Source organism: Solanum dulcamara, chromosome 2 (assembly GCF_947179165.1).
Source record: "Solanum dulcamara chromosome 2, daSolDulc1.2, whole genome shotgun sequence".
Lineage (NCBI taxonomy): Eukaryota > Viridiplantae > Streptophyta > Magnoliopsida > Solanales > Solanaceae > Solanum > Solanum dulcamara.
The window spans coordinates 7,543,893-7,556,032 of record NC_077238.1 but is presented as its reverse complement, the minus strand read 5'-3'; the positions used below and the strand labels follow the sequence as shown (position 1 = coordinate 7,556,032).

At 36.8% G+C, this 12,140-nt stretch overlaps 1 pseudogene; it reads left to right on the top strand.

Moving 5' to 3' along the window:
- Window positions 1-10,923, top strand: part of LOC129880185 (probable RNA-dependent RNA polymerase 1) — a 37,942-nt pseudogene extending 27,019 nt beyond the window's left edge.
- Window positions 10,924-12,140: the final 1,217 nt, after the last annotated feature.

The following is a 12,140-nucleotide window of genomic DNA, read 5'->3' as shown; positions in this document are numbered from 1 at the left end:
TTAGAAATTGATCCTAACTCATATGTACAACTCGAAGTCACCAAGTTCGATCCTACACGCATATGACGAGTGGTTCGGGTCTTGGCGTAGAAATTTTTAAGGTGTTACATTTGTTGTCTGTAATGTCCTTTTCTCATCACACGTTACTGTCCAAATTTACCATCTTTCGCTCTTTTAGTGTTCGATCAGTACTTGGAGTTCAGTTTTTCAAGTAAAGTTAGTTCCTTAAATTTGGTGGTAGATTGTTCATTAATTATTTCTCAAAAAAAGCTGTTCAATTGTTCATTAAATAACTTCCTCACAAAAGGCTGTTCATTAAATAATTAGGGGATCACTAGGTATATTGTAGGATGTAGCATAAATATTGCTCTTTGTTGTCCGTTCATTAATTATGGAATTTCTGTAAAATTAACATTAAGATAATTCTTCTTATCCTCATTATCCTTTCTCTCTTTTCTCCCTAATCAGGAGTTTGTGATGGGTGAAATTATATTATATTTATCCTGAAAACTCATTCTAGGACCTTATTGTAGTTTTTCATTTATGCATGGTGTATTGCTTATCTCTATTTTTGGGGGGCATAGTTAGGTATCTTTAAAATTGTAATTTGTTTCCTTAAATGCCTTTTTTCAGTTTACAAGTCACACTTTATGGTTTCAATTATTTTGGGGGATATTTGGTAGTTGAGACATTCTAATAGTACTATTTACATGATCATTTTTAATTTGTCAGTAATTTATGATCTGCCTATCCTTAAGTGTCACACCCCGGGAGGATACCCTAGACGTAACCGGCACTCAGAAACTATTTCTGGCTCCCAAGCGAACCACATAGCCTGATCAGACATTCGTTCATCCATTCAATCAGCGGAAGACTTAAAATAAAGAGAATATTCGGCGGGCAACTCAAATCATCAATCTAACTCAAGGAATAAAGGCCAAACATTTATCAACCCAACAAACAAATATAATAAGACTCCTCAAAATAACCGTTCAACCTCCCCACACTCCAGTCTATGAAGCCTCTATCAAAGTCTAAAAGGTGCCAATGACAAGTCCATGGCTACCAACAATCAAAATAAAGAAAAAGACAACAAAACTGTACAAGAAGGCTCAACATCCTCCGGGAACTAGGAGGACTCACCAACTAGCTGGGAATGTATGTGGATCTTCAACGGAGCGCCGGTTGATGACCTCTAGTACCTGTCTCTGCATCATAAAACGATGCAGGCCAAATGGCGTCAGTACATGGAATGTACGAGTATGTAAAATGGCCGAATACAACGAACATCAGGGAAGAATCAAATCAACTCGGAATCTCAACTCAGGAGAAATAACAACTCAATCAAGTATCCTAAGTCTAAACAAGAATATGATTTAGACGGGACCAATCACATACAATTCAACTCAATCCGACTCAGAGTACTATCAAGACCTATTTGGGAGTTTCTCTTATCCGACAACCATCACTTATGAGCCAGTGACAGTACAACAAGCCGACGTTGTTGCCGCGTCTGTTCATGCTTTGCCAGGGCATAAACGAGTCAACCAATCATGGATCCAATCCAACCAGGTCCTATAATGACAGGACAAACATTTTGGGGAAACATTCGACTTTAACGGTTCAATCCCCTCCTACGTTTGGCGACGTAGTTATTGGGTTCGAGTATGGACTTGACTCTTACCCAATTCGGTGCTCGATACTCCTCCCAAGACTCAATGCTCATAAAACTCCATCCAATCGACTCAATCAAATCATATCGACAAGTCTTATTTAAACCTTGTCAACTCATCCACTCTAGCTCAATCAATCATCTCTAAATCACATCTTTCAAGAGAAATTTAAAGGCACATTTATAGCAACATATGGACATAACCAATCATTTCCTCCATCCATTTGAGAAATCTTTGAGACTCATCACAACTTCAAGACTTTAAATCGACACTTTATAATAGGCAACATTTTAAAGAAAATAACATCTTTTATCATAATCTACGTAATTAAGACGATCAATAAAATATATTTAACAACTCATCTTCATCAACTCATACTCACATAAAGGCTCATTTTAGGAACTTCTTGGCTCAACAACATCAACACATATAGAATCAAATAAATAGGGGATAAAGTTCATACAAACATAAACCATACCAAAAAACTCTATTTTCATAAACATCTAACCTCAAAGCAAGAGTAGGGCACATGAGTGGACTCAACCCATGTTTTAGATAGCCTTACATACCTTAGAATAGATGCTTGAAGAAACCTCGTTGTTGGGCCTTCAATGGAAACTTGGAGTGTTGAAGCTCTTGGAATAATTTTTTTTGTTAGAAATGGAGAAGAAGAAGAAGAGAGAGAGAGAGGAACTCCTAGGGCTTTTCTAGAGAGAGAGTGGGGGCTGAAAATATGATCTCAAAATAGTCTAGGGTGATACATATATAATTTGGGTAAGTTCCCAAATTGCCCCTTCTCAAAAGTTCTGAAAAATAGGCAAAATGCACCTGGCGCGATAGTGGCGCATCGCGCCATTGCAGCGCCAGGCCTATTACGCCTAAAAACCTGCACATCTCGTAGTGGCGCCCCGCGCCAGAGACCAAAATACTGAGGCATATTTCTGGCGCGATAGTGGCGCGTCGCGCCCTTACAGCGCCAAGGCCATTGTTCCTGAGTTTTGGAAATTTGGCTTGAAAAACCCTGCACAACTTTTAGTGGGGCATCGCGCCAAGGACCAAACTACTGAGGCATTTTTATGGCGCGATAGTGGCGCATCGCGCCCTTATAGCGCCAAGGACATTTCCCCAGCAGTTGCAACCCAGGCCCAAAAATGAGATTCCTATCGTGCTAGTTCGTCTTAGGATCGTCATATCTTTTGACTCCGAACTCCAAAATTCACGTTCTTGGTGGCATTGGAAAGAAGACTCGACGACCCTTAATTTGATAGGTCGTGGGCCACCCAGATTATCTTCTTTCAAAAGATAGGGTCGTTAGAAGTCGACCCCTTTAACGAACTCCTCCAAAACTTAGCCACGACGAACCTTTCTGGACTTAGCTTGGTCCTAGGGGTCCTTTGTGACCCCACATCACCTCTAACACTCTTCAATCACTCAGGGATTCATCTTAACTCATGCATACGCTTCTTAATACTCGAGTTCGACCCTACCCGTATACAAGATGGGTCCGAATCTTAGGGAAAAAATTTTAGGGGTGTTACAGCTCAACTCATTTATACTCAAAATACTCATGTTCAAAAATAATTAAAAGACTTCTCAAACTCAACTGCTTAAACTCCTTTTTAAATCAAAGATGAAAATAATCATTCTTTAAACTCAAAATAGTGTATAAATAGTTTATGCAAAAAGGTTCACAAATCATTTATTTAAAGCTCCTTCTCAAAAGATCATTTATTTTCAAAATATTCATAAGACTCCAATCAACTCAAATTATGCAAATCACATACCACATAATCACATTAGACTCCAATCCACTTCATCACACAACATCCTCATCAACATAACCTCTTCATTCACATCATCGTCAAATATCATCATTCACATCATCATCAAACATCATCATCACATCATCATCACATCATCATCATATATCATCATTCACATCATCATCAAACATTATCATCACATCATTGTCAAATATCATCATCACATCAATCGTCAAACATCTACTCCAAAATCCTTATTTTAGTCCTATGTTCATTTTATAGAAGTAAAAGGACATTCTTAACTATCCAATTCATTCTTTTCATTCCAATCAATACACATATACACAAAACCATCTATCTCAACCTCAAGACATTTATGACAAAGAAATCTCATCTTGAGTTCATGTGAATGAAACATGAATCCATACTCTCAACAAAACTCAACTCAAGAATATCGTCAATACCTATAAATCTATATACAAAGATACATTTATAGTCAATAATATGAAAGTTGACTATTTAAGAATCAAGTCATTAAATCATCCATCAATTTCTAGTATATGAAAATATTCTAGGGTTTAGGTAAATTTCAAGGAAAATCTTCCTAGAAGGTTCAAATTCTTCACAACTCCTATCCAACACATCAATGGGCATATGGGAGAACTCAATCCATATTTTAGGTTAGCCTTACATACCTTAGAGTAGATTTTGAAGAAACCTTGTTGTTAGGTCTTCAATGGAAAGCTTGAATCCTTGAATCTTGAGGGAAAATCTTATTGGAGATGATTTGAGAGAGAAGGGGGTGAGAATTAGGGTTCTTTGGAGAGGCAAAAGACTGAAAATTATCATCCAAAATGCGTCCAAGTTGTATATATAGGTATTAGGTAATTTTCCCAAAATGCCCCTCCAAAATCAGGAAATCATGACAAGTCCGCGACAGGTCCGCGACGCGGACGTGTCGCTCACCTTTCTGGTCGACAAAAAAATGAAATCTGGAAAAATTGTCAAAGTTCACTGCAGGTCCGCGACGCGGACTTGTCGCGGACCTCTCTGTTCGACCAATCATAACTTTTGACTCTGAACTCGGAAAAATGCAATCTTGGTGGCGTTGGAAAGAAGCCTCAAATACCTTTAATTTGATAGGTCATGGGATACCCAATTCATTGTATTATAGGAGTTATGGTTGTTTGAAGTTTACCCTTATACGAACTCATTCGGAAACTTAGGCGAAACGAATTCTTTGGACTCGGCTTTGTTCTAGGGATACCTTATGACCCTAAATCACATCTAATATACTTCAAATACTTAGGAATTGATCCTAACTCATATATACAACTAGGAGTCACCGAGTTCGATCCTACACGTACATGAAGAATGGCTTGAGTTTTGGCGGAAAAAAATCCGGAGTGTTACATTAAGACACCTATTTTAAAGTATTGCATTGTTTCTAATCAGTCTTTTAACAGGCATGTACTCTGTTTATCATGTAAAATAGACTGGAAAATTACTAGGTGCAAAATGTGTGCATCATAGACTAGAGCCATTTGGATAGCCCTTTTCTGTTTTCGATAAAGAAGAAAACTTGAAAAATGATTAAAGAACATTTGTCAGTTTTCCAAATTTATAACCTTGGTGTCTATGTTAGCTTGCATGCACCTCAACGAAGTCCCCGGGTACCTGCTACCTCCCACCCACGGATACTGAGTTAACAATTTTTTTTAACAAACAAAAGTTCATGATGATAAAAAAAAACTTGTTAGATAAAGATATTACAGCAGTTAAACTTGGGCATGTGCTCCACACAGGCTTGGTACCATTGATTAATTAAATAAGCCATTCTAACTTGCATATTTATGTAAGTTACCAAATATAAGTCCACATTTTTCAAATTCTTCAATACTTGTGACTTGTGTGCTCGTGATCTTTTAAGTTAAAGAATGCGAAATCAACTTTTCTACTGTATTTGCAAAATTTCTTCAAGAGTATAGTTGCATCAGTTAATATATCGCTTCATATAATTGAATTCTGGTTAGATCGGTAGTCTACTCTACTGATTTACAATAAGATTCTGTATTGACTTATCCATTCAATTTCTATGATTTAGTTATTTGGTGCTCCTCGGATCTATAAGAAACTTGAAAACTCCCGTTATAGCTTCTTTATGGAAACTCCTGATGATCAGTGGGTGAGAACAACAGATTTCGCTCCATCTTGGATAGGGCTATCTTCTAGCTTATGTTTGGAGTTTCGTAAGGGCGTTCATCTTCCAAATTTCCAGGAAACTTTTTTTCACTATGCAGAAGGTGAAAACAAAATTACTTTACAGACTGGTTTCACTTTTTCGTCTCTCAAAAGATCAGCTCTGGTTCCCATTGTCCAGCCTCCTGAAGGAATCACATTGCCCTACAAGATATTGTTCAAAATTAGTTCTTTGGTACAGCATGGATGCATTCCTGGTCCAGCATTAAATGTCTACTTTTTCCGATTAGTTGATCCTCAAAGGATAAAAAATATTGCATGGATTGAGCACGCCTTAGAGAAACTGTACTATTTGAAGGAGTGCTGTTATGAACCAGTGAGGTGGCTCACTGATCAGTATGATGGGTATCTCAAGGGTAGACAACCTCCAAAATCTCCGTCCATCACTTTAGATGATGGATTGGTGTATGTAAGAAGGGTCCTAGTAACACCATGCAAAGTTTATTTTTGTGGTCCAGAGGCTAATGTTTCCAATCGGGTTCTCCGCAATTATTCTGAACACATCGATAACTTTCTTCGAGTTTCTTTTGCTGATGAGGAGTGGGAGAAACTGTATTCTACAGACTTATTACCAAGAGGAAGTACTGGAAATGGTATTAGGACAAATATCTATGAGAGGATCCTATCAACTCTGCGGAAAGGCTTTGTAATTGGTGATAAAAAATTTGAATTTCTTGCATTTTCATCGAGCCAGTTGCGGGATAATTCAGTGTGGATGTTTGCATCTAGACCTGGCCTTACTGCAAATGATATAAGAACATGGATGGGTGATTTTTCGCAGATCAAGAATGTCGCAAAATATGCTGCCAGACTTGGTCAATCTTTTGGTTCCTCAAGAGAGACTTTGAGTGTTGGTAGGCATGAGATTGAAGTTATTCCTGACGTAAAGGTTCATGGAACCAACTATGTCTTTTCTGATGGAATCGGAAAAATATCTGCTGACTTTGCTCGTAGAGTTGCCACAAAATGTGGCCTTCAATATACTCCATCTGCTTTCCAGATTCGTTATGGTGGATACAAAGGTGTTGTGGCTGTTGATCCACATTCATCAAAGAAGCTATCGTTGAGAAAGAGCATGTCGAAATATGAATCGAACAACATAAAGTTAGATGTACTTGGGTGGAGCAAATATCAGCCTTGTTATCTCAATCGTCAACTGGTTACTCTCTTGTCTACACTTGGGGTAAAAGATTATGTTCTCGAACAGAAGCAAAAGGAAGCCGTAGATCAGCTTGATGCTATCTTGCATGATTCTTCGAAGGCACAGGAGGCTTTGGAATTGATGTCTCCTGGAGAGAACACTAATATTCTCAAAGCAATGCTAAATTGTGGTTATCTGCCTGATGTCGAGCCCTTTCTTTCAATGATGCTGCAAACCTTCCGCGCATCGAAATTGCTTGATTTGCGGACTAGAACAAGAATATTCATTCCAAATGGAAGAACAATGATGGGATGCTTGGATGAAACCAGAACCTTGGAATATGGTCAGGTGTTTGTTCAGTTTTCTGGTGCTGGACGTAGAGAGTGTTATGAGGATTTACATCCGATTAAGGGATATGTGGTTGTTGCAAAAAATCCATGCTTGCATCCTGGTGATATTCGTGTTTTAAGGGCTGTAGATGTTCCAGCGCTGCACCACATGGTAGATTGTGTTGTATTCCCCCAGAAAGGAAAAAGGTAAAATTGTACGTTGGAAACCTATTAACTGTTTATTTACGAGTAATCAGCGCATTGTGTTGTGTATTGTGTCTCTATTATCGTAATTTTTTTGCTGTTAGTGTTGTTTCTCCATTGTAGACTAGACTTTCCTATACGTTGCTATGCTGTCTTTATTGTTTCTTGATCTTTTAATTGGGTTTGAGGCATTTGAGCCGAGGGCCTTTCGGAAACACTCTCTACCTCCTCGAGGGAGTAGTAAGGTTTGTGTACACTCTACCCTCCCAGACCCAACTTCGTCGGATTCCACTGGGTATGTTGTTGTTGTTGATAGCCTGGTCTTACTAACGCTCTAATCCAAATTAGTTTCAAAGATAAGTCACATTGACTCTTGGGAAACAAAAAGCACCAGAGGGAGTAATTAGGCGTCTTTCCTGAGTTAAAATTCACTTGTATAAAATCCCCTTCTAAAGTTATACTGAAATATGAAGAAGTCTTTTCTTCCTTCCCATATTCTACACTAATTTATGGGTGGAAATCATTTTCCTACTGGCTGCACAATTATTTCAACTCTTAACTTTTTGTACGAATGCTCCGGCCAACATTCATACATTATCATCAAAGCTGTAATACTCAAATATTTCATCAAACACTTAGCTATATTTTCATCAATATCTAAGTTTTCTGCAGAAAATATTTTCCGCTCGACCAACCAAACAATGATAATAAAATGACTTATTTTCCAAAACATATTTTCTGAAAAATGACTTCAGTCAAACCAATGCACCCTAGTCTCTCATTTTTCAAAAAACAATTAGGACCCCATTGGGTTCATTGTATATGTAACAAGTTCCATAGAGTTGAAGTCTGGAATGATGATATTCTACAGTCTTCAACATATATCCCTATTGATTGTGGAACTGATGCAATCATGCAGCATTTATATAATTGTGGGGTCAAATTTTTTTATGACTATAATTGATCAGCAGTATTTCAAACAGCCTCTCTACCTCTGAGGTAGAGTTGAAGTCTGCGTACACTCTACCTTCCCTACACCCCACCTTGTGGTATTATACTGGGTATTTTGATGTTGTATACTTCAGCAGTATTTCATCTATCTGGAATATTCTCAATTTTTCTTCATGGAAGAATTTTCAAATGTGAACTTTATTAATTGTTCTTTCTAGTAAAAGTGTGAAACTAGTTTCAATCCTTATGAACTCTATCTTTATTTCTTTTTTCATGGCATTGTTACTCAAGTGTTAAAACTTTGATGACAGACCTCATCCAAATGAATGTTCTGGGAGTGATTTGGATGGGGATCTCTACTTTGTTTGCTGGGATCAAGACATGATTCCGCCAAAGCAAGTCCAGGCAATGGAATATCTTCCAGCACCCAACAAACAGTTGGATCATGATGTCACAATTGAGGTACCCTTAGTTTCGAACAACTAGTTTTACTTCCAAAATTATCATGCTTCCGATGCATCACTATGTTCAACCTTGCTTACCTTCCATTGGGAGAATTGGCATGGTCTTGATATTAGTCTTTCCTTTTTATCCTTTTTTTTATCAACGCTTCATATTAGTCCACTTATTCTATTGCTGAGATTAACTTCTCCGAGATTTTGATTCAGTCGAATCTATTTTAGTGTATGAGTGTTAGATGCATCAACTACAGACTGGTTATTGTACTTTTCACCATAATCTTTACTACCTGAAATATGTTTAGTGGTGCAAGGTATGGGGGTGGATGATGGGGTGTGAAACTAGAACTTTTGCAGGAATGTTGGGTTCCTAATTCCAGAGTGGTTAGTAAACTTCAAGACTAGAGAAAAATTTTAACCAAAATCAAACTATGGATGTCAAAGTTAGTTTTGGAATTACATGTTGTTCATTAATTGATCTTGGCTTACTGTAATTTTTGAATAATGCTTATGTATGTTTTTAATGCCACAATTGTATATTTTCACTGCATTTTCTTTAATGTCCAATTTACCTGTATTAGATGTACAGCTAACAGCATTGCCTTTGTTTTCTTTGTTTTTTACATCAATAAAATTCTCTACCATAAAAAAAAACTGGAGGAAAATATACCCTGAATATAAACAACTTGTAAGTGACCAAAGCCATAAATAAAAGATTTCCGTTGTGTCAAGCCTGAAATAGTTTCTTCTTTCCCCTTTCTTATTTACCTTTTCAATTGCACATGTGAGATTCCTTTTCCAAGTTTATTATTATCTCATTCTAGAGGGGGATCAATCGTGAGAGTCCCAAAAGTTCATGGAAGAGTGCCCATTCTTGGGTTTTTGCTTTAAAACGCCGTATCTATCATTTATCTCTTGCAATCATGGTTTGCATACCAATCTGTGCTAGAAGAATTACATCTCTTGAGTTTGTATTAGGGAATGGACTCTTGAGATCATACTTATAAGATGTGTAATGCAATACAAGTACTGATGAGTCTATTATTTTTTGTTGTTGTGGGGGAGGGGGGATTAGCCAGTATGTGCAAGTACTGAGGAACTCCTTTTCAACTGTCTGCCTACTGCAGGAAGTTGAAGAGTACTTCACCAACTATATTGTGAATGACAGCTTGGGAATCATAGCAAATGCCCATGTCGTATTTGCAGACAGAGAACCTGATATGGCCATGAGTAATCCATGCAAAAAACTTGCTGAGCTCTTTTCAATTGCAGTTGACTTTCCAAAGACTGGTGTTCCTGCTGAAATACCATCTCGGTTGCGCCCTAAAGAATACCCAGACTTCATGGACAAGCCAGACAAGCCAACGTATAACTCGGAAAGAGTTATTGGAAAGCTTTTCAGGAAAGTGAAGGACAGAGCACCTCAGGCTAGCTCTATCGCGACCTTCACAATGGATGTTGCCAGGAGATCATATGATACTGATTTGGAAGTTGATGGATTTGAAGATTACATTGACGAAGCTTTTGACTACAAAACTGAATATGACAACAAGCTGGGTAATTTAATGGACTACTATGGCATAAAAACAGAGGCTGAAATAATTAGTGGTGATGGCATTATGAAGGAATCAAAAACTTTTGACCGCAGAAAAGATGCAGAGGCCATTAGTGTTGCTGTGAGGTCCTTGAGGAAGGAGGCCGGGACCTGGTTCAAGAGGCTTAATGATATAGATGACATGTTACCAAAGGCTTCGGCTTGGTACCATGTTACATATCATCCTAGATATTGGGGTTGCTACAATCAGGGGTTGAAAAGAGATCATTTCATTAGCTTTCCCTGGTGTGTTTATGACCAGCTGATCCAGATTAAGAAGGAGAAAGCACTTAACAGGCCAGTTCTCAATTTGTCATCTCTCAGTCTCAGTTGAGTCGCAAATTAGTGTTGAAATGAGGTTTCAAGTAAGCGTTAAGCTGATATATATATATATATATATATATATATATAATGGAAGTAGGGTGCGGGATGGCTTTCCCCCCAGATAGTTCTGGCTCGGAGGGAATCCCACAATTACGAAGTCTAATTAAGAAACTGCCTACATTGGGAGCTAAATTGAGGAACTGTTTACTATTGCAAAATTGGTTTTGGATATAATGAGTCACATAATAATGATTACAAAGTGGTAGTTATTCAGTGTATTTATGATGATGGTGGCTCATGTGATACCGTAGTCAACATTTACAGTTTGAGGACAAATAGCCTCTTTGGATAGATTTATTTTTAAGCAATTTATAAGTTGAAAACTGTTTATAAGTTTTTTTAATAAAATTAAGTGCAAACTAATTTTAAATAGTAAAATCACCTTCCACTCCTTTACTTCCTCTCTCTTCCATTTTTTTTTCTTCTTAGAATCTTGTCTACAATTTTAAATTTTAATTTTTTTAAACTTATGACAAAATAAGAGAGAAAAAAAGGAAGAAAATAAACATTCATATAGAAATAATTAGTTCAATAGAAGATAATTTAATAACATTTTTTTTTGTGTGTGTACCCAAAATTAAAAATAAACAAATAAAAAATAATCTTTTTTTCGTATCTCCACCCTTACCACACGATGATAAAAATATAAATTAAAAGAATATGAGGATCTAGGTTCATTTCAAGTTTGAATCTTTGATATCCTAATTAAGAATAAGAGATTAAAAAGGAATAAAAGGAGAGAATGAACAAGACAATTGGATAAATAATATAAAATTTTATGTTAATAAAATATAATAATATTTTTTTAAATGGACATTCATGCGAGGATTTTAGATGGATCCCAGTTATGAATTGGGTTATAACGAATTGGGTATTAATCTAAAATAGGCCAATAAAAAGATATCATGAAATTAATATTTTTTTTGACTATTATTTTCAAATGTATTAGGTCAAAATATGAATTATATGTGTTTTTTGTTATTTATTTGAGAATGGTTTAAACTTGGACCAATCAGATTAGGCAATATAATAAATAAATATTTAATGATTTTACGTTAGGGAGTTGTTAAAAATAAGGGCAAATATGAACCTAAGGATTAATATCGAGGGTATTTTTGAATCAAAAGGTTGACATCAGGGATATTTGGGGGCCGAAAGGTGGATGGAGGATAGTTTTGTACCAATTCAAATAGTTGAGGGGCATTTTAGACCCTTCTCCTGAAAAAAATTGTGCGATGTCAACTGCAACGATTGATTCCATAATTCCTTTTTTTCTTTTTCTTCTTTTTTCGGATGAAATCATAACGGAGATCCTATTAAGGCTTCCCACCAAATCTCTCTCGAAATAGGGTTATATTTCGAGGCATCATCAACAACAGAAATT